The 21,544-nt window shown below is 32.9% G+C and overlaps 1 long non-coding RNA gene across 1 annotated transcript; it reads right to left on the bottom strand.

The window, feature by feature from the left end:
- Window positions 1-2,760: 2,760 nt before the first annotated feature.
- On the bottom strand, window positions 2,761-5,211 carry LOC110689085. Its single transcript, XR_002504802.1, has 3 exons — window positions 4,995-5,211; window positions 4,312-4,421; window positions 2,761-3,080 (listed from the first exon to the last, which is right to left on the bottom strand). It is a non-coding gene; the product is annotated as an uncharacterized LOC110689085 (long non-coding RNA).
- Between the last annotated feature and the right edge of the window lie 16,333 nt (window positions 5,212-21,544).

The raw sequence follows: 21,544 nt of genomic DNA, 5'->3' as shown, positions 1-21,544 counted from the left end.
GAAAGAACATGCATCTTAAAGTAACAATGTAGGAACATGCATCTTAAAGTAACAATGTACTTGTCATTTAAAAGAGCTGGAATACATTTGATAATACATATCATAACACCTAGAGATAAGTTCACTACTAGACCAACTACTACTATTGGCCCTGATCCATACTACTACTGGGCTTCATAAATAATACTACTGGGCTTCATAAATAATACTACTCGGCCTGATCCATACAAAAGTGCCCTATCCATACTACTGGGCCTGATTCCATACTACTAAACAAAGTCCATACACAAAAGGGCCTACACAAAAGGGCCTCATAAGTGCCAACACAAAGTCCACACAAAAGGGCCTCAAAAGAGCCAACTATAACTCCAGCTCAACAATTAAATCTTCCGGCCAAGAGTCCCGACCCACCCCTAGAAGGATTTAATTCTTTGGATATGCGTAAACATAGTCGAAGTTCTTGATACCAGCATCACCAATGGTTTGACGTCTTGACAACCTCCTGTCTTGGTGGATCAAAGTCAAGCTCTTCGGGTCCTTGTTGATTTCGGCTCCCCATTTCTTGAACAATTTTTGCAGCTTGGAAGAGAGCTTCCCATACACCTTCAATTGATTTGGTGAAGTGCAAGTGTTCTTGATGTAGAACAACTTAGCACCGGCATTCATATTATGCGAAGGATTCTGCATTAATAATGTGCTTATGTTAATATAAAGCGTAAATAACTCTATATGCTTACTAAAAACCGTCTAAAAATTAGATAACTGTAAATATACTATGAATACCACGACATGGGCGTATATTATATCTCCGGTTCGAACTCCAGCCCTAGCAACAATATCAGTGGGAGCAATTGCCCACCCATTCTTCTTGAGAATTATGTTCTGTGTTGACAGATCCAACCGGGAAGCATAATCCGCATACACCTCCTCGAATGTTTCATCTTCACTGACTTCATAGACCACACCATGGTCACCACGTTGTCTACTCCTAACAACAATTGTGTGGTTGTTGGGACCACCTATTTCAGTTATGTTAGGGTCTCTTTCCTTCTTTGTTGCCTCATCCAAAGCAAAGCCAGCAGCTAATTCCTTCCTCTCTTTGTAAGACATGGCGGGGGTACTCCATACAGCTGCTCCATAATCCTCAATGAAGCATTTCGCGTTACATTCCATACCCTTAGATTTATTTCCTGACGAGGAATTCTGTTACAAGAACACTTCTTTTTGGGGATTTTGGTTGTTGAGATGGCTTCCGACAGAGAGAGATGACTCATTGGGGGCTTTGATGGAAGTGGTGGACATTTTTTGGATGGAGAGGGAGACTGTGGACAATTTTTGTAACCCGAGTTATGATTTTTTTTGGATAGCTTCATTAACCTACCCCCAAGACATGAAGTAAACCTAAGACATGAAGTAAACCTAGCACCACAATGCTTATTCTTTGCCATTTGAACTTTTGGAGTTATGGTTTTCCCACCATCTTCTTATATAGAATGACTCAACCAATGATAATAATACACATGGGCCAAATTTTGGCGGCAGATTTCCCTAATGTTCATGTGTAAGAGCCAAATTCTTACCTAGGATATTGGTCCTACTTAAAAGTAAGCACATTTCCATGTAAATAACAACATGTTTCAACTAACACCATGTTTCAACTTTTTTAATCAAGGGTTTAATAAAAAAATTAAAAGCAGAATAACGTATTTTTTTGGAGTGTGATTATGATATTATCTTCAACTTTGGATTTTGATTAATGATTTTTGATTGATAGCCAATTAGCCATATTAATAATTAGCCAATTAGCCAACTTTGGATTTTGATTAATGATTTTTGATCGATAGCCAATTAATGATTATGTTTATTAGTGTTTTTGATTAATTATGTACATAAAAATAGTAAATATATATTCCTATACAACACAAACCACATTGCAAGCATAAGACAAATTAGTGAACACAAAATATTCATATAAAAAATAATGACATAGGGACTGGTAAAAAATTGATGTGATGTGACTTATCAAAAATAAAAAATCACAGAGACCAATGCTTCCAGCTGAACTTGAACCATTGCTGACCCAATAGTTCTACAATTATAAATAATAATCATAAGGCAGTGGTTTTACCCATAGGATAAAACTAGCTAGGTTAACTCCCGTGCCATCACTTGTACAAAACTAACCTCAAGTAACACCCAAAAAGTGTTACATAAAGTGATAAAAGTGTTATCATAGACTATAGGTAACACTTTATTGGGTGATACTTCCGCCCATGTTACCTAAGGTCTTATGTAACACTTTGGGTAATGTATGCTAACACTTTCAAAAGTGTTACTATTAACCCTCTTATGTATCACTTTTTATATTATAAGTATCATTTTTAAAGTGTTACTTTTTATTTCTTATGTAACACTTACATATCTTTAGTAACATTTTTCAATCATATAGTATCACTTTTTTCGACATTATGTATCACTTTTTCAAACTAATGTGTAACACTTTGTTGATAATTAGGTAACATTTTTCAATCCCCTTTTGATATTTAGTAGCACTTTATTTGACATTATGCATCACTTTTGCAAACTAATATAACACCTTATTAATTAATAGGTGACATTTTATATTATTATTATTATTATTATTATTATTAATTTTTATAATATAAAATATATTAAAATGTACAACAACAACGAATATGAAATAAGCATATACAATAGACAATAATTTAAATTGAAATAATTAATTCCATTATTCTTATAAAAAATATCCATGAACACAAATAATAATCAAAATAAAAGAAAGTAAACTACGGTCTCTTATGGACCTCTAATATCTATAAAAACAGTCAGCGTGGATGCAGCAAACAATAGTAATATTGGCACATAGCATCAGCTAGCTAGCGAAAACAGTGGCAACACTTGTGTTGAAAATCTATTTGCTGAGTTGCAACAGCTATACTGGGACCAAAGACCATTTTCGTGTCCACGAACTGGGATTGAACAGCTGAACTAGACTCAAGACGAACAGTTTCTTCTATGTTTGCAGCTAGCACTTTCATCCTCCTGATTTTCTCCTAATCCTACACAATACAAGAGCAAAATTATTAATTCATAGTTAAAGGTCATCATCATATGGCATATTCATATTAATTCATAGTTGGGAATGAGAAGATCCCCTCGAGTAATTAAAATGGAATCTCACCAAAAACAAGTTTACTTAAGCAAAAGCAAAAACAAGAATGTAAGGGTAACTAAATTAAGCTAGCACGGAGCATAATGAAATCAATAAGGGGATGAGAGGATCACCTTGAGTAATCAAAATTGTTTATTAGCTTGCCTCAGATATTAATAAACATCAATTAATAAAAATTGATATTTATTGTCCTACTGTCTTACACATACCAGACCACTATCTCTTGAAGAACTCTCCTACTGTCCTACACATACCAGACCACTATCTCTTGCATAATTATCCACGTTCCTACAAACCTTCAGATATATAAAACATGATAGATATGCTCTCATCAATCAACATCATCCCTGAACCAACAAGCGCTACTTTGATTAAGGAGATGATCAAATTGCATTCACCATTCAGCAATATCCATATTTCAAAGCAAAGTCCATAATTCATCATGGGCTCATCAAATTCAAATGCCCGAGAACAAGAAGAGCAAAAGAGCATGTAAGGAAGTTATTAATCATGATAATTTTCACTATCACAGGTGGAAAAATTAAAGGCCTGGAAAATAGAAAGAAAAGCAAATCTAATGCATGTCATATTAAATATATTATAGTTTTTCCTCGTTATACTTACAATAATCAACGAAAGAAACCTAATACTAACACAAAGTAAATTATATAATTTTACTTATCTATACCTTTTCATAAATATATATGGGTTTTCACATATATCCAGACTAGCCCTGTACAAAGGCTTCTGAAATTTTATTTTAAATAAGAGGTTGGCTTGAACTCTAAATGACAAACTCATGGAATAGAGAGCTCATTCCTTCAAAAACGTATGGACGTTTCTAAGCAATTCTAGTGAAACCATTTTCAATTGAAGTTTCCTTCACCTCAAGTATAGCACATAAACATACATAGACATACTCATTCATTAATTAATTTAAATCCAAAGCTATGTACAATTCTAGCCCATCCAATTTTCTTGGCAAATCTCTCAATGCGAGCCACGTTTTAGTACTTTATTTCTCTAAAGTATTCTACTATTCTTAACTCTAACTTTCTTTGTGTAATGTTCATCCTCCAAAACAAATAAATAATTCAAAGGGATACATTGAGCCATACCTTATTGAACATCTCAAAGGAATAGGATCGCTGAGACACCCACCCTTTCATAGCCTCCCTTACAACAGCAGTAGGCCTGTAGGACTCTGATCTTAAAATCCATAGAGGCACTGAAAACCAGAAATTTTTCAAAAATAACAATAATTAAACATCGAAGTTAATTATAAATCCAAGAGAAAACCCAAAAACAATCATTGAAATCAGGTTATCAGAATTTCATAACTGCAGTTATAAGTATCATCAAAGTACCTCAATCTGACCCAATTTCTTTTATTATCTGACATCAACTAATAGCAAATCAATTCAAAAATATCAATTGTCAAAAATCAAAGTTAATTATAAACTGTGGATTAGAGGGAAAAAATAACGTAATAATAATCATGGAATCCTTGCCACGGATGACTATTTAAGTCAAAGTTCTACAACATAATCAATTAACTGCATTCCCAATTAAATCAAGGCAATAAACATAAATCAGTTCATACAATTAAGAATTTAACAAAAACATCACAAATGCAGCAAAATCTAACACGCAGAAAATTCGAGTGAAACGAGAAAATTCAGTAATAACAAAATTGATATGGCAAACTGAAAGTGACATTCAAATCGCAAGAAATCAACAAATTATCACACAATTTCTCCAACTTAATCAAAAACTCAACATATAATAATAAAATTGATACCTGAAACTTTCGATTTGGGCGATTTAGCAATTCATTCGTATCAATTGGAAGCACTTCAAGCAAAAGAGAATCGATCAGAAATGAGTAATCGAGTAACAAGAGATTCGAGCAATCAATTGAAGGCGATCTAGGGTTCATCATTTCTGGGGGGGGGGGTTTGAGAATCCAGCGATATATAATTTTTAAGTTTTTTTTTTAGGAAAAAAAGGTTTTATTTTTGTTTTATTTATCTATTTTTTTATTACTTGAAGAATATTTTTTCTTTTTCTTTTTTTTTTTTTTTGAGGAATTTATTACTTGTAGTTGTAGAGTTGTTCAGTAATACTTTTCCTGGAAAAAAAAAAGAATTGTAGTACTCATTTGCTTCAAAAAAAGAAAGAAAGAAAGAATTGTAGTACTCATTTGCTTCAAAAAAAAAAGTTATAGTACTCACTACTCACTAGTTCACTAGTCACTACTGTTAGTGAAGGCCAAAGACAACAAGGTCAATTTACATAGTTGTCTTTAATAGAGGGCAATATAGGAAAAGAGAGTAATGTCATGTTGGGGCTTTATAGGTTAGGGATATTATAAAAATAAAGTATAACTTGTTAGGTGTTACTATAAAATGTTACCTATTTTAAAAGTGTTACTCTATAATGTTACTTATGTGAAAAGTATTACTTTGTAATGATACTAATTTTAAAAGTGTTACATTGAGTGTTACATTCTACAAAAATGTTACCAAAGTGTTACATTCTACAAAAATGTTACCAAAGTGTTACTTATATATCTATTAATTTTGCACTTCAATAAGTGTTACCAACATATGTTACATAAACTCAATTTTGTACTAGTGCATGCACGGTAATAATTAGACTTAATAACAAAAAATGTAAAGAATGATGTTAATTTAAAAATAATTTACCAAAAAAAAAAAAATTGACGTAACAAAATAATAGGTTTTTGTTTTTTTAACAAAAAAAAAGACTATTATTTTGTTACAACTATTTTTTTTTGGTAAATTTATGATACCAAATTATTTTCTTCTATTTTTAATTAAAATAAATTTTAATTTGGAGGGAAAAAAAATTTAATTAAATTTTTTTTTTCTATTTTTAATTAAAATAAATTTTCAATACCTTAATTTTAATCTATGTTACTGTAGTTAAAACTAAAAGATTCCTAGTAAATATGTGTTAAAAATAAAAAATTATTGAGTATGATTAGATTAAAATGGAAACAAGTATTATTGTAGGTTAAAAATTAGAAGTCATACAAATTTGGCAAAAAAAAATAAAAAAAATAAAGAAATAAAAAAAAAGCGGGAAATTAGGGTTCGCTTTTAGTATAGGTTAATTGATTGATTTTAGCAATTATCTAAACACTGATAATAAAAAGTGGTATGGTAATTAATTATGGACAGTAAATAATTTTTAATATAATGTGGTACAATAAACCCTAACCCTAAACCACAATAAACCCTAAACCCTAAATCCTAAACACTAAATCCTAAACCCTAAACCCTGAAACCCTAAACCCTAAAACCTAAACCCCTAAACCATAAACCCTAACCCTAAAACCCTAACTCCTAAATCATAAACCACGATAAACCCTAAACCCTAACCTATAACCCTAAACCCTAAATCATAAAACAGTAATCCCTAAACCCTAAACCCTAAACCTCAATAAACCCTAAACCCTAACCCTAGATTCTAAATCCTAAATCATAGACCACGAAAAACCCTATCCCGTAAACCCTAAACCCTAACCCTAACCCTAAACCCTAAACCCTAACCCTAGATCATAAATCCTAAATCATAGACCACGAAAAACCCTATCCCCTGAACCCTAAACCCTAAACCCTAAACCCTAACTCTAAAACCGTAAACCCTAAACCCTCAACACTAACCCTAAACCCTAACCCTAACCCTAACCCTAACCCTAAAACCGTAAAACCTTAAAAAATAAATCACGATATATATACCTTAATCACCTAAATCCTAAAACAATATAAACCCTAAACCCTACAACCTAAAACCTAAACCCCAAAACTCAATAATTACTAAATACAATAGACCCTAAAATCGTAACACCCTAAACCCTAAACCCTAAACCCTATATCATAAACCACGATATAAACCCTAAACCATATAACCTAAAACCGTAAACCCTAAAAGTCACTAAACCCTAAACCTTAATACTCACTAAACCCTAAACCCTAAACACAAAACCCGAAACGAACCCTAAACCCTAATACTCACTAAACCCTAAACCCTAAACACGAAACCCGAAACGAACCCAAAACCCTAAACCCTCAACCCTAATATTCACTAAACCCTAAACCCTAAATCCGATCCAAAACGAACCCAAAACCCTAAACCCTAAACCCCTAACATTTAAACCCTAAACCTGAACCCTAAATCCTAAATCATATACCACGATAAACCATAAACCGTATACACCATATTCAACCCTAAACTCTTTGATACATAAAAATCTAAACCCTTAACCATAAACAACCATATATCATACACTATTATTAAACCCTAAACCCTCTGAACCCTAAACCAAAACGGTTTTGGTACCCTTTCCGATCAATTGTTACCGGGTATGGTTATGGGTATTAGTCACCAAAGTAACCGTTACCCAATCCGATCCGATTAGCTTTTTCCCTACTCAAATCTAAACATTTACTTTACTTTATAATCAGTTCATAATATCAATGATTAGTAATATTATTTAAATTAACTCAGAATAACTACATAGTTAAGTTTAAATATCATTATTGAATATCTAACTAGGTATATGAGAAAATAAACCACAATCAAAGGCAATCTGTGGTGGACTTAGATAATCAACGGCTGAAAATTATCCACAGACATAGATTGCCAGCGTGGCTTACATGTGATGGACTAAGATAATTAACGGCTGAAATATGTTGACCTTATTTGCATTGGATTGCCAGCATGGACCTCAACATCATCCTTATACTCAAAGCCGTATATCAATTTGTTGTGATAGGTACTGCTAAATTTCAGGTTTTAACACATCTTTCCATTTCATTAATTCAATGTTAAAACAAAAATTAAAGCTGTATCATATATTTCGCAGCTGTTTATATTTTTGTAATATTTTGATCAATTTTATTTACAGAAATTTATGTCACGTTGTTTGAATTTAAAACAAAAATATTTTTAGTAAATAAGACAATGAATTGGTAGTCTTGTTTTTTAAATTTAAATCATAATTATAATAAATTTATTTGTTATTAGTAAGACTTTGATTATTTTTTTTAAAAAAAATCAATCAATCACAAAGTGATTTTTATTAACATCACATTTTTTTTTTGTAATGTTATAAGTCCTGACTACCTAATAATAATTCGCATAATACATTACTTTTTTCCATCTGAAATATATTGTAGGAAATTTTGTCAATAACTACCAATTAAAGCACGTGTTTTGAAAACAACTACCTAATAAATTTTTTTTAAAAGAACTACCACAAAGATATAAAAAGTTTAACTAGCACTACCACTTTAACAATTTTGGCTAAAATCTCCGGTATTTGGGTCTCACTTTTTATCACTTTTTACCTTTATGAAGGGTAATTTAGTTAATTTAGATGATGATTTTATGAGGTAAAGGTAAAAAGTAGAACCTACATGCCGAATATTCTAGTTGGAATTATTAAAGCGGTAGTGCTACTTAAACTTTTTACAACTTTGTGGTAGTTCTTTTAAAATTTTTTTTAATAGGTAGTTGTTTTCAAAACACGCACTTTAATTGGTAGTTTTTGACAAAATTTCCTATATTGTAATTTACCAAACTATTCGATATATTTCATTATAAAATATATTGTAATTCAAATCGATTCATGTAATAGAAAACGTATTTTTATTTAACCAAATTAATGACATTATGTATTGTCATTATATATTCAGCTTGTTTGATACAAATAAAAAAAGTAATTTATATAGTGCATGAGGTGCAAATTTGTTGTTATCTTAAATGAGTTGTAAGCCGATGTAATCCTATTTCAAAATTGTGTTCAACGTCTCCTCAACTCAGCCAAACTCTATACATATTCCTTGAAAATGAAACCTACCGATGGTAGGTTTTATCCAATTCCTTGAAAATGAAACCTACCATCTAGCTTCATGATACCAAAGGAAAATGTAGGTTGAGCCTACAGTTAAGCAAGTTCAGTCTACAATCCCTGAAATATTGTTTGTTTTGAGTTGACTACACATGTGGACATGTGGTTATGTTAGTTGTTTCATTTGTATTTTTCTACTTATTCACCTTACCCTTATTTTTTTTCGTCCTATTCACTTATACCTAATTACCTATTAATAGTTTCATTCAAATTACCCTTTTTCATTTTTTCGTCCTACTGACTGCATTAAACATATTATTAGTTTCAAATTTTTAATTAGTGTTAAAATTTTTTTAGGTAGGTAAATGTATTGGATGGAAATTACATCAGAAATTACATAGGCACCTAGTAGAGTCTTGGAAACTTAGCCATACCTAAAACTTGGAAAGAGTTATTATATTGTGCGTCTGTCGAATACTATATTTAGTTGGCTTGCATTCCTAATATGACTTAATTTGACTACATATTGCATCCAGCCATCCACTACCCTTTAACCAAAAAATGTGTTACTTGCAATCAAAGGTTGGACAAGGCAAATGACTGTATTTTTTCTCAAATGTCTAATAATAATCATTACACTTTGTCTTTTATGTGTTGAGCTACTGATTTACTAATCCTCTGATCTTATAAATTAGTTATTTAATATCTTCAATTACGGAGAAATAACTCAAATAATAGTCTAAGTCATTTATAAATAATACATTAATTCATGAAGTTCATTTTTTAAATAATTAATTATTACATAGCAAAAGGGAAATTTAGTGTATTCATTTTTTTATTTATATTTTGTGACACCTAGATTCTTAGAGCAACTCCAATTGTTGCTTTCAACGACTAGGTTGCAATGTTAATTATTTTCAAGCTAATAGGCCAAAACAATAAGTATATTTAATAATTAGCTTCGTCAAGCTAATGCCAAGCAAATTAGCTTAGCTAAGCTATTTAGCTTAGAAATTAATTGTCTCTATTAAAATACTAATTATTTAAAAAAATAAAGCTGGAAAAATGTATATATTAATTATCCTAACCATTGTGGTATGAATTAGCTAGCAGGAATAATAGCTTCGCAATGGCATGGCAAGCTAATCTCACAATTAGCTCGCTATTGGAGTTGCTCGTAGAAATACTGAATTTGAGTATATCCAAAATAATAAGTACACTCATGTTTCCAAATAATAGGGAATATATTCTCTTTTTGTATTGTCACCTCAAACTTTTTAAGGTAATGGGAATCAAATAATTGTAACCCCCTACCAACTATAAGAACACTTACAACTGAACCAAAAAATTGTGCACTTAAAAGTTAAGAAGTAGTTGTTGTAAGACTTGTAAAGTTGCAAGGTGAAATAGGATCAATAAGGTAATGGTAGTATATTTTCAATCATGTGTGTTTAATAATCATCTGATTTTTGAAATTAGTTATTTTGTGACACACATGCAGAATTTGAGAGAGACGAATCACTAGAATAATCCAAGTTTCGAAGTAGTTGTTAATGACAGAAGATGTGTTGCTTTGGTAAGTAATTGACAATAGTCGTTAATGCAAGTGTGATAATTCTATTTCGATAAATTTTTTCATTTATTGGTTTTGTTTTTAATGTTGGGTGTTTATTTATAATTCAAGCGTATCCCCGGCACATTAGGGCATATTCTCCGTGATGGCAATTTAACTGTGTATCGAGGTCTTGGCAATCATTCGTGGACAGTTGTTGTTCGGAACGTGGAAATGGGTTCAAATTGGAATTATTCTGTCGAGGATGGATGGGAAGAATTTATCAGTGAAAATCAAATCATTAATGGAGACGTGTTGAAAATATTTTTGTGTAACAGTTCAACCATTCGTGTTAGACTTTTTCGATCAGGAATTGAAATAACCGATAATGCCCCACAAGAAATTAGTAGTGACTCATCTGTTGAGTCGGACCAAGCCCCGTGGTTTAAAGTGCATGTATCAAAGACGTACAAAACACTTGGATTAATGGTAAAAATAATACAGTTCAAATTTAAAAAAGTAAAGTTAAAAAAAAGAGAACCCATACCAATTGATTTGATTCCCTTTTATTTTATTTTTAATGCAGGATGTGCCTTTAGAGTTTGCACGTGATTACTTTGGTGACTTTCGACCTGAAACTGTTGTTCGAATGAGGTTTGGTGAAGATGAATGGATTGGAAATTTATAAATTGTGAAGGATCCAAGCAATTTCGTATATAGTTGCCACATAATTAACGGTTTCAATCCCAGGATTCGTCCTGAAACCCTTGGTCCTCTACCGGAGATGATTGTCGAATACAATAATAAACCGAATAACCCAATCTTTCAAATGTATTACCATTAGTTACCGTTTGTTTATGACCTTGTATTAAATGTTGTTTGTCTTAAATTTATTTACTTGCTAGAATTAAAGTTAGTTAATAAAGTGATGTATTTTTTTAATCTATTCGCAATTTTTTTTTTAATATTTTTTTAATCTAGTCACAAATTGACATATTAATCTTATATTGTTTAAAAATAATTTTGAAGGTAAATTAAATTAGTAACAAGTAACAGTTTTGTCTTATTAGTAAGTAAGAAATACATGGCACGATAGTACACATAGCCTCTGTCATTTCCCTCTATAAAAGGACATATGGATATGCACTATAATCATTGCCTATCTAACCTTCCCTTTACTACCTTCCCCTCTTTTGTTTTTTTTTCCCCAATTACAATATCAGCTTTGATCAAAATGGCAGCCGCACCCTTCAATCCCAAAAACCCAAATTACCCTCCTGGTTGCTACGCTGCTACATCAGCCCCTATGAGGGTTAATTTTCGTGAGTCAAACAACATAGGAAGGCCAGAAATGAACTTCAACAAGTACGTCAACTTTGGACCGATTACAGGTGGCAAATACAAAATGCTCACTGATCAGTGTGTTAGAGAGGTCATCTGAAGTCCGGAGACCCCTTGGGAAGACAAATTGCAAGGCATGCTCATGATGGGGCCATCAGGTAAATTCGTTCCTGCCCATTTGCCAAATGTAGTTGACTTAGTTGGAATAATTGACATTGCTGAATTGTTTAAGAAATTAAACTCTGATGAGCTTCCTTATGATCATCGTAACATTAGTAAGGTCATTCCCCTTTTTATTGAAGATCTAATCGACCCAACACCAATAATAGATATTTATGGTCCAATTTACCCACTTACTGCTAGGAAAGTTGTGTCGTCAATGGCATGTTATAGTGATGGATTCCAAGTGTATTATGTGCATGCTAAGTTGAGCGAAATTGTGATTACTGTTTGTGCCGGTAGATTTACTGTGGATCCGTTGCTAAGGTACATGGATGTTGCTCTAGACTGTAAGTTCAAAAAAGGGGGTCAAGCATTTGAGTTAGGGTCTTCGATTGTGGTTTGGAATGCTCGTGGTGTTAGTCGTCCTTCCTTTAATTCTAATGTCAACAATGTTGTTGCGCTCCACAAATCAATCATTTTTATTATTACTGAAGTTAGGGTGGGTAGGAAATCTTTTGAGGAACTTGTCAAAGTGTTCGACAATGTTGATTGGTCTCTAGACGAGAGTGTTGGTATAAGTGGTGGTGTGGCTGTGATCTGGGATGTCAGAAAGGTTGTTGCGGGTGACTTTGTTGTTGGGTCTATGGTGGGTGAACCATTAAGGCTCCTTGGCATTCTTAAGGTATGTATCCATCCACATTTAAATACATTTACATCATCCTACTTATTTGTTAATATTATGTTAATTATTACTTATTTTCCAATGATTGAAAATATGAACAGCTGACCACGCCAGGTGAAGCGAGTCCAACCAATGCAGCTCCATCCAATCCGTAGGATGCTCATGGTGATGGTGGTCGAGGTGCGCATGGTGCATGTTGATGGAGGCCGTGAGAGGTTGCAACCAAAGATGTGTATTAGGATTTGGTGTATGTTTGCTTTTAGGATTTGGTGTATGTTTGCTTTTGATGTCTGCTTATGAATGTTATGAGACTCTAAGGATGGTATGTATTAAGTAAATTAAGACTTATGTATTTGTGTCTAAGACCTTTGTTTTATGAGCCACTTCACTTGGTTTAATGTGGCTGGATGGCATGTATGTTGTACTAATTAAGGCAATTATTGCCACTATGTTTAATATATGATGTGTGTTTTTAGAACCATTGATGTTTGATTTGATTTAATTTTATATGTAATATGTGCGTATGAAGCAGTATAACAAAATTTGGTTAAATGGAGTAATCATTTTCGAAAAGGAAATTAATATTTTTCAAAAGTTATGTATAGAAGAGTTTTAATGGAATGAACTGACATTGATAATGTTTTTGGCTCATTTTAATACATTTTTATAAGAGTCAAACAAGTTGTCATTATTATTATTATTATTATTATTATTATTATTATTATTATTATTATTATTATTATTATTATTACTATTATTATTATTATTATTATTATTATTATTATTATTAGTAGTAGTAGTAGTAGTAGTAGTAGTAGTAGTAGTAGTAGTAGTAGTAGTAGTAGTAGTAGTAGTAGTAGTAGTAGTAGTAGTAGTAGTAGTAGTAGTAGTAGTAGTAGTAGTAGGGGTAAATACAAGTTAATCTCTGAGATTCATAACTTTTGAAAAATATTAACTGGGGCTTCCTCTATTAGTAGTAGTAGTAGTATGTTTATTATTATAAGTATTTTTATTAATAATATTATTGTTATTTCAAAAATGTAAAACCATCACTTTATATTATTATTATTCATAACATCATACACTAAGCAACATTATTATTATTATTATTATTATTATTATTATTTTCTTTTTTTTTATTATTATTATTATTAGTATTATCTCAAAAACAAAAGTCATACAACCTACAATAAATTAGTGGGAAGCCGAGATACAATCTGGGCCCCCACTCCTCTAGCTATTGCAAATCCTACCCTAGTGAAGATATGAGCTGCAGCACGAGCCCCAATGTCTTGCGTCGTCGAGAACCTTTGAATCCGTTTCAGTAACGCAACAGCCTCTTTCTCTAAATCTCCAAGCGAAGAAAAGGAGAAGGGAATGAAACCATATCCAATCGCCTGACATCGAGCTTCATACTTAACCCGCTTCCGATGAGCTGCATCAGCCACAACCCGCCCAGGAATGAAGTCAGATAGCCCTGATTGTGTCAAAGGAGAAGACCTTGTCAAATCAACACAGACATCGTGACCACAATCCCATGAATAAAGTAACACATCCGCAGGTCGGAGGGCCTCGTCGTTCCCTCCGGCCAACCCAATGTCAACCTCTTTTCTCGCTGAAATCCCAGAACGAAAGCAAACATCAACAAGGGTATCCCGAACAACATTATGCCGATGTTTAATACCCACAATACCAGCACAAGACACTGTGTGATCACCGAAAATATCTCCAGCAAAAACCCTCGAACAAGCAGAGCACAACGTCGAGATAGAGAACAATGGTACACCCAACCGATAAGACAACACACAGCGATAAGTCTTGGCATTCATCGTCTGACCCAACCCTGAAATAGGAACCGCCCGAAGCCAAGCAGAGGTGTGATCACCTTGCTGTGATTTCCATAATGTTGATTGTCGAGGAGTTAAAGAATAAGCAGATTCTGCAGAAGCGGTAACCTTTGAAATATATATCTGCCAATTTCTTCATGAGTTTAGGGGCAGCAACCTCACTAGGATTACTCAAAATGTCAGACTCCACTGTTCCATTAAACAGACTCAACGCATCCTCAAAGGCTCGTCCAAGACCAACAATGCCAGCATGCCGAAGAAGTTGTGTCTGCAACCCAGCAGACTGTAACCGAGAAGCAAGAAAAGCATAGTGACGAACATCACCTGCAGAATAAACACCAAGCCCTCCAAACGCAAATGGTAAGGTGGCAAGTCGCCACTGCCAATCACCAAACCCCGGCCCCGAAGCAGTAACAATACGCTCCATGGAAGATCGAAGAGCTGCATCAAAAGTCATTATTATTATTATTATTATTATTAATATTAATATTATGTCATTATTATTATTTTTATTAGTATTCATAACATCATACAATTTAAGCAACTATCCACTCTCCACTCAATATTTAAAACCTCCAATCTATATCTTTTCTCTAACCTTTTTAGCTGCTTTTTCCTTTTTGGTTTTCTGACAATAATGAACAAGATTCCAAATTCAATTTTTACTCAAATAGCAAAGTCACAACTAGGTAATAAAGTATATTTTTAGTCAAATAGTATATTTTATTCTATAATATTATATTGCACAACATTAAACTTTTAAAAAAATCGGGTGTACAATAATTATTGTACATCCATTATAAAGATAGCTTAAAGTGACCAAAAGTTACCCCTGAAATGAATAAAAGTAACCCTAATAGGCATAAAAGTAACCCAATACAAATAAAAACTATCTACGCTTTATTAGTGATTGAATGACTAAAAATCAAATATTAGTGATTGAATGTAATTAAATTACCTTTATAAAACTTTTCTTGTTGTGTATTTATATAAAAAAAGTGTATTATGTTTAAAGTTACCTAAAAAAAGGCAAAAAGTTATCCTAGAATTAGCTAAAAGTTACCCTTATACTGCTTGATGCACACTAATATTATTGTAAACCGGGTGTATACAAATGTTTATTTTTGGCCCTACAACCAAGAATCATTTCAATTGACTTTATACTGGATCACTTCCTCAAATGCAAATATTTTTGACAATGACTATACAATGGCAAACTTCATGGGAAACAAGCACCAAATATCTCTCAACCCATAACCGTAGCAGTTGTATTTTAACTAAAACTCTCAACTATACACGTGCCAATTTAGTTAAATTACCTTACCAAACCTCGAGTTAACTTACCTTACCTAAGCTAGGGTGTAATATGAGTGGACTTAAGTTAACTACAGTTGCTTTTCAAAAAAAAACTAGAGTTAGCTACTTCATTATCAGAAGTTAAAGTTGTCAGACAGAAAAGAAACACACCCCAATACTTTCCTCCTCTCTTCCCTAAGTAATATTTTCATTTCCCACCATGGAACCCAACCAAGAAGTGCCTTACCCTCCTGGGTTCTTCCTGGCTACGGCCACTAATAACGCCAAACATTGTTTCAAGTACAACACGAACACTGAACAAGAAATGAACTTCAATGATTTTGTCTATTTTCATAGTGAAAATGGAAACTTGACCTTGCATGATGTGGAGTATGATATTCTGAGGAAAATTGTTGCCAACCCTAAAGAAGAGCAACACCGTATGGACAAATTGATGATGGTCAATGAGGCTGGTGAGATTTTTCCGGCGCACTTACCCAACATTGTTGACGTTGTTGGTAAGCCGGAGGTGCAAGCTGCCATTCGTGAGCTGGAAAAGGATGATGTTGTGGAGTACGAGGGTACTACGAAAATAATTCCAAAATTGTTGGTAGACTAGATAGATCCGAAGCCAATTATACCCACGAGTGGCCCTGTTTACTCCCTTGGATTGGCTGGCTTCATCACGGATTTTGGGAGCTACACCGATGATGTTATTTTCCTACAAGTACCCTTTTAATTAGTAGCCAAATAATAATTTAATTTTAGATAATTTATGTTAATTTTATTGCCTGCTATTTGATTTAATTTAATTGTCTGCTATTTGATTTAAGTTAATTTAATTTTGGGTAATTTATGTGCCATATAATGGTTGAAATAAAAGTAGATTAGAGTATTAGAGTCCCATGAACGATTTTTGAATAGATATGGTTGACCAGTGAATGGTAATTTAAATTTGGTATGTAATTTGCTAATATAGATGATGGTTTAATTTTACTCATGGTAATTAAGCATTTTCATTAACTTGTTTACGTAATCATGTTGTTGTTCAAATTAAGTTCATCCTGATAATTTATGTTTTTGTTCAAATTAAGTTAAGGTAATTGTTATCATTCACTTAATTTTTTCGTAATCATGCTTTTAATTTTTATCATTCACTTAATTTTTCAAGTGCAGTATATTAAGTTAATTTTTAAAGTTAAGTGTATAAAAAGTATATAAAGTTAATTGAGTAGTCAATCATCCCCCAAAGTACAATTGATTATAAATTTTGATCCAACAAAATAAGTTGGTTTGAGTAGCTTATAATCTGCACTACATTTAGGTGAGGTCTCCTATCACGGAGATCAATTACTCGGTTGTGAGGGACCAGTTCATCGAAGAAGATCTCACAAGCCGTTACCAATCTATCAGACTTCACCCGTTGGTAGAAGCTAACAAGAAAAGAGTGGACATTGGATCTTTTGTTGTGCTATGGAATGGCCGTAGGATCACCCGTCCTTCCTTTGTCGACCACTTTAAAAAAATTGTTGCAACCCATAACCCAATTCTGATGATAGTGACAGAGGTGGGGGCAACATCCACCAATTGTGAAAGGATTCTTGCCAAACTAGGCACAACTATGACTTGGAGGTTCGATGCGGGTGGAGGTGTGCTTGGAAGGACCGTGGTTTTCTTTGACACTCGTAGGGTAGACTCAGTCATCCTCTTAGCTGCAGATGAGTCAAATGATGAGCGTGTCATGGGCACAATTACCCCAGTTGAGGTTGAACTCCCTCACTATAGATCAAAAAAATATTGTTATTATGTTATTTAATTAAATTACTTATCCTTTAATTTTAATTTCCAACACAGGTTTCTGATGATGGTGAGGAGAACTAGTATCAAGTTCAAATGATGATAATGTGTGTTGTTACAGACTTGGAGTTTCTGTGTCATGGAATTGTCTTGCTGTGGTTTGTGGCTAAACTTGTTGAGCTTGTGTTGTTTAAACTTGATCTATTAATGTTTAGGTATGAATGTGTTATGAGGCCTTAATTATATTTAATAATTATCTCATTACTACGTTTTTCCCTTTTAAATTTGGTGACTTATAGTTTAAACCCTATGTTTTTTAGATTAGTAACCGAATAGTGATATAAGAAAGATAAAATCTAAATCATAAACACCATTTAGTGATCGATACTTCGTTCACGTTATAATGTATATACTTCATTCACGTTAAATCAGTGATAATTTACACCATTTAATTTTTTTTTAACTAAACCACCTTTTAAGTTATTTGAAATAATGTATAATTATTTTTTAAAAATAAATTTTACAGATAAATCCAAGTTTAATTAATACATCAAATACAAAATTTCATTAATTTAAGAAAAGGACTCCTTTGCATTAATAATTGGACATAGTATGTTGCTATAATTCATAACTTCTAAAAATAAAAAAGGATCAGGGGTACAACTCTAACAAATATATTACATTAATTACTACTAGTACAACATTCCTTCATTAAATGAAAATCAGACAGAATAATTCTCCTAGCTTTTAGGGTTTGAAGTTCAATCATTACCACCATTACATTAAAGACACTATAACAAAAGTAAAACCAATTGATTTCACCGCCGAATTACATAGGTTAAGTTTAAATCCTTGGCTTGAACAAGTCAATTGCACCTCTTCCCACAACATTTGAATGAAGGTTTAGTAATTCCGAGATTGGGTTTCTTCAACGAAGGTTGTGTGCCCTGTGATGGTTAGGAAAAAAAAATTGATTAAATGTACAAGATGGACTATGATTTATCTTAATATAAACGTGTTTAATAACAAAAGGTAAATAAAGGTAAATAGTAGTAAAAACTATGGTAATTGGACTTTGAAGTTTACCTGAAGCACCACGTTGATTACGACAGGCCCGGTAAAGGTAGGGTGCTGGTTGATTTTGATATCCTCTGGTTTCCACAAGACTGCGACACCGCCGGAAAATGCACGAATAGGGGAAGTGATGAAACTAAAGTGGCGTGGAAGCCGACGTATCATCTCAGTGACATTTTCTAAGAAATGCCTTGTCTCAAGTAATATAATCACGGATGGCTGCATAGCTTCATAAATTATTGAGAAATTACGAAGGAAGGACTCCCTTGTGATACCCCGAACATTCCAGGTGAGAATGCGAGTGTTTAATGGCACATTGTTGACATTGGGAACCCATGGAGGGCAAGATACCGGATCCAATGCAACATAATGGTAGAGTGCACGCTTCGTAGACTGTGGCGCTAAATGGTGGGGTGCACGCTTCTCAGACTGTGGCGCTTTTAAAATGGTTAAGATTACTACACTTCGATAGCGCGGAACATTGACCACTTGAATGGCGTCTGAGAAGCTGGCTATGCATAAGAACAAAATGTCGAAGTCAAGTTGAAATGTAGGAGAAGTTAGATCAATAACGGGCTCTGGATCAATTAAATGCTGCAAGAAGTAAGGAACGGTGAAATAATTCCTGAGATAGAATTCAAGGATAAATTTTGCAGTTTTAGGCAATGGATAACAATCATCCATGTGTGATATGTGATTCGGTCGGAGCTCATCAGTGAGATCCTTTGACCGCATTTTCAAGGTCGAGAACTCAGGTGTCACATTAGTGGGATTGAGTATGAAGTTTGCAATAGTTCGTTTGGAGACATATGAGGGGTTGTCATTAGCGTCCCGGCATAAGAACAACTTTGAATCGAGGTCAAATTCCGTGGCTAAGCTACGAGGGGGTCGAAGAAAAGCAGTGCCCGACTACCCTCAGGAGTTATCGCAGCTCTGGGCATGATGGTTGAGTGCTTGGGGTTGAATATGGGTTCTATAATTGGGGTTGAAGATGGGGTTATGTAAAGGGTGAGTACTAATGATTTGTAATGTCAGTATTTGTTACTAAACAATAATAAAATCCTCATGCTTCCCCCACGCAAAAAGGACAACATAAAGGAGGGAAAATAAGCTATGCTTCGAAAAGACTATTAAAATTTAAAACATAGTCATAATTTTCGTAACAAAGAAGACTGCTTTATTCTAATTTTGTTTTTTATTGTGGGATGTCTGACTTACTCCAGTAAGGTAAAGGGAAGAGCTCTTCCACTCTCCCACTGACATAGACCCACAAAATTGCAAAAGGACCTCAGAGAAATTATATAGTACATCTATGATATATTGACAAGCTAAGGGTATTGATTACAAGTAGAGGTGTCCATTATTCAGATAAAAACAAAAATCTAATCTAATCCAAATCGAATTATCAATTCGGATCGGATCCAAACTTTAAATCGGATCAGATCGGATTGAATTTCTTAGCGGTTTATCGGAATTTGCAAAATCAGTATTTGAGTCTGTAGACGATGGTTATGAGTACTTCTAGGGTATGAGACAATTGTATTTGTATCACAATGATGTTTAAATTCACCTTATTCACGATGTAGTCCCGTTTGTCTTGTATATTTATTTAGGTTGTAGGCAATTGTGATTTAACGATGTAGTCCCGTTTGTCTTCTTTACTTATTCACGATGTAGTCCCGTTTGTCATGCTAATTTTAAGCCTGTTTTGAATTCAAATGTTGTTCCTTTTGATTTTCTAATTTTTTCTTGTTTGTGGATAATTAAATGATTAATTATATAAATTTTTTTTAATTGAGGTACAGAGGGCTTATATTATCATTGTAAGTCATATTCCGCCAAATTTATAATACTTTGCCAAAATGATCCAATACAAACAAAATTTAAGTGTAATTATTTGTACGAATAATGTGAATAATTTGAATATAGGATTGGTTTCGAAAATATTGTACCATTACATTGGGAAAAAGGATGGGTCTATTCAACAAAAAATATATAGGTGTAAGTTGGGTCAGCAAAGGATGTATTTCAGCCAGAAACCTAGGCTATAGTAGGTCATGAATAGTCACATCAACAATGGATAATAACAACTACAATTTATATTTTATGACAAGCTTAAATTGAATGACGTTACATTGTGATTAATTTTAGATTTGCAAAATCTTGAAAGTGTGACGAAGTACAACAACAATTTTTTATTGTTGAAAAGCTTCAAAGTGAAAGACATCTTTGTATTTTGCATCAACCAAGGTTAAAAGTTTTGTAATTTTTGTAAATTTTGTTGAAACTACTTGAAATTAAAAATTATAATTTTGGAAATACATCATGAGGAAAATTTAATTTAAATAATATATATGTAATTGAGCTACGGGGCCATGGTTTACTTATTTTTGAGTATATGGTATAAAGGATTTACGGTTTAGAGGGTTTAGAGGGTTTTGGGTTTAGTTCGTCCTAATAATTTTGGACGGTATTGTGAAGAATTGTAATGAAATAACTAATTTGGAGAATTAAATTAATAAATAAATTACTAATTTTTCATTTTTTCGTGAGAGAGATGTGGCGGGGGTAAATATATTTTTATAATAAGTCAATTTCACCAAAGTTATAATACTTAAATTTATAATACTTAGCGGAAATGATCCAGTACAAACAAGGTTGTTATTGCTTTATTAAATTTAATTGTGAATATGTGTACAAATAATTTGAAGTTGTTGAT

This window comes from Chenopodium quinoa, unplaced genomic scaffold (genome assembly GCF_001683475.1).
Source record: "Chenopodium quinoa cultivar QQ74 unplaced genomic scaffold, ASM168347v1, whole genome shotgun sequence".
Taxonomy (NCBI): domain Eukaryota; kingdom Viridiplantae; phylum Streptophyta; class Magnoliopsida; order Caryophyllales; family Amaranthaceae; genus Chenopodium; species Chenopodium quinoa.
Note: the sequence above shows the minus strand (reverse complement) of the source record. Positions and strands in the feature narration are given on the sequence as shown.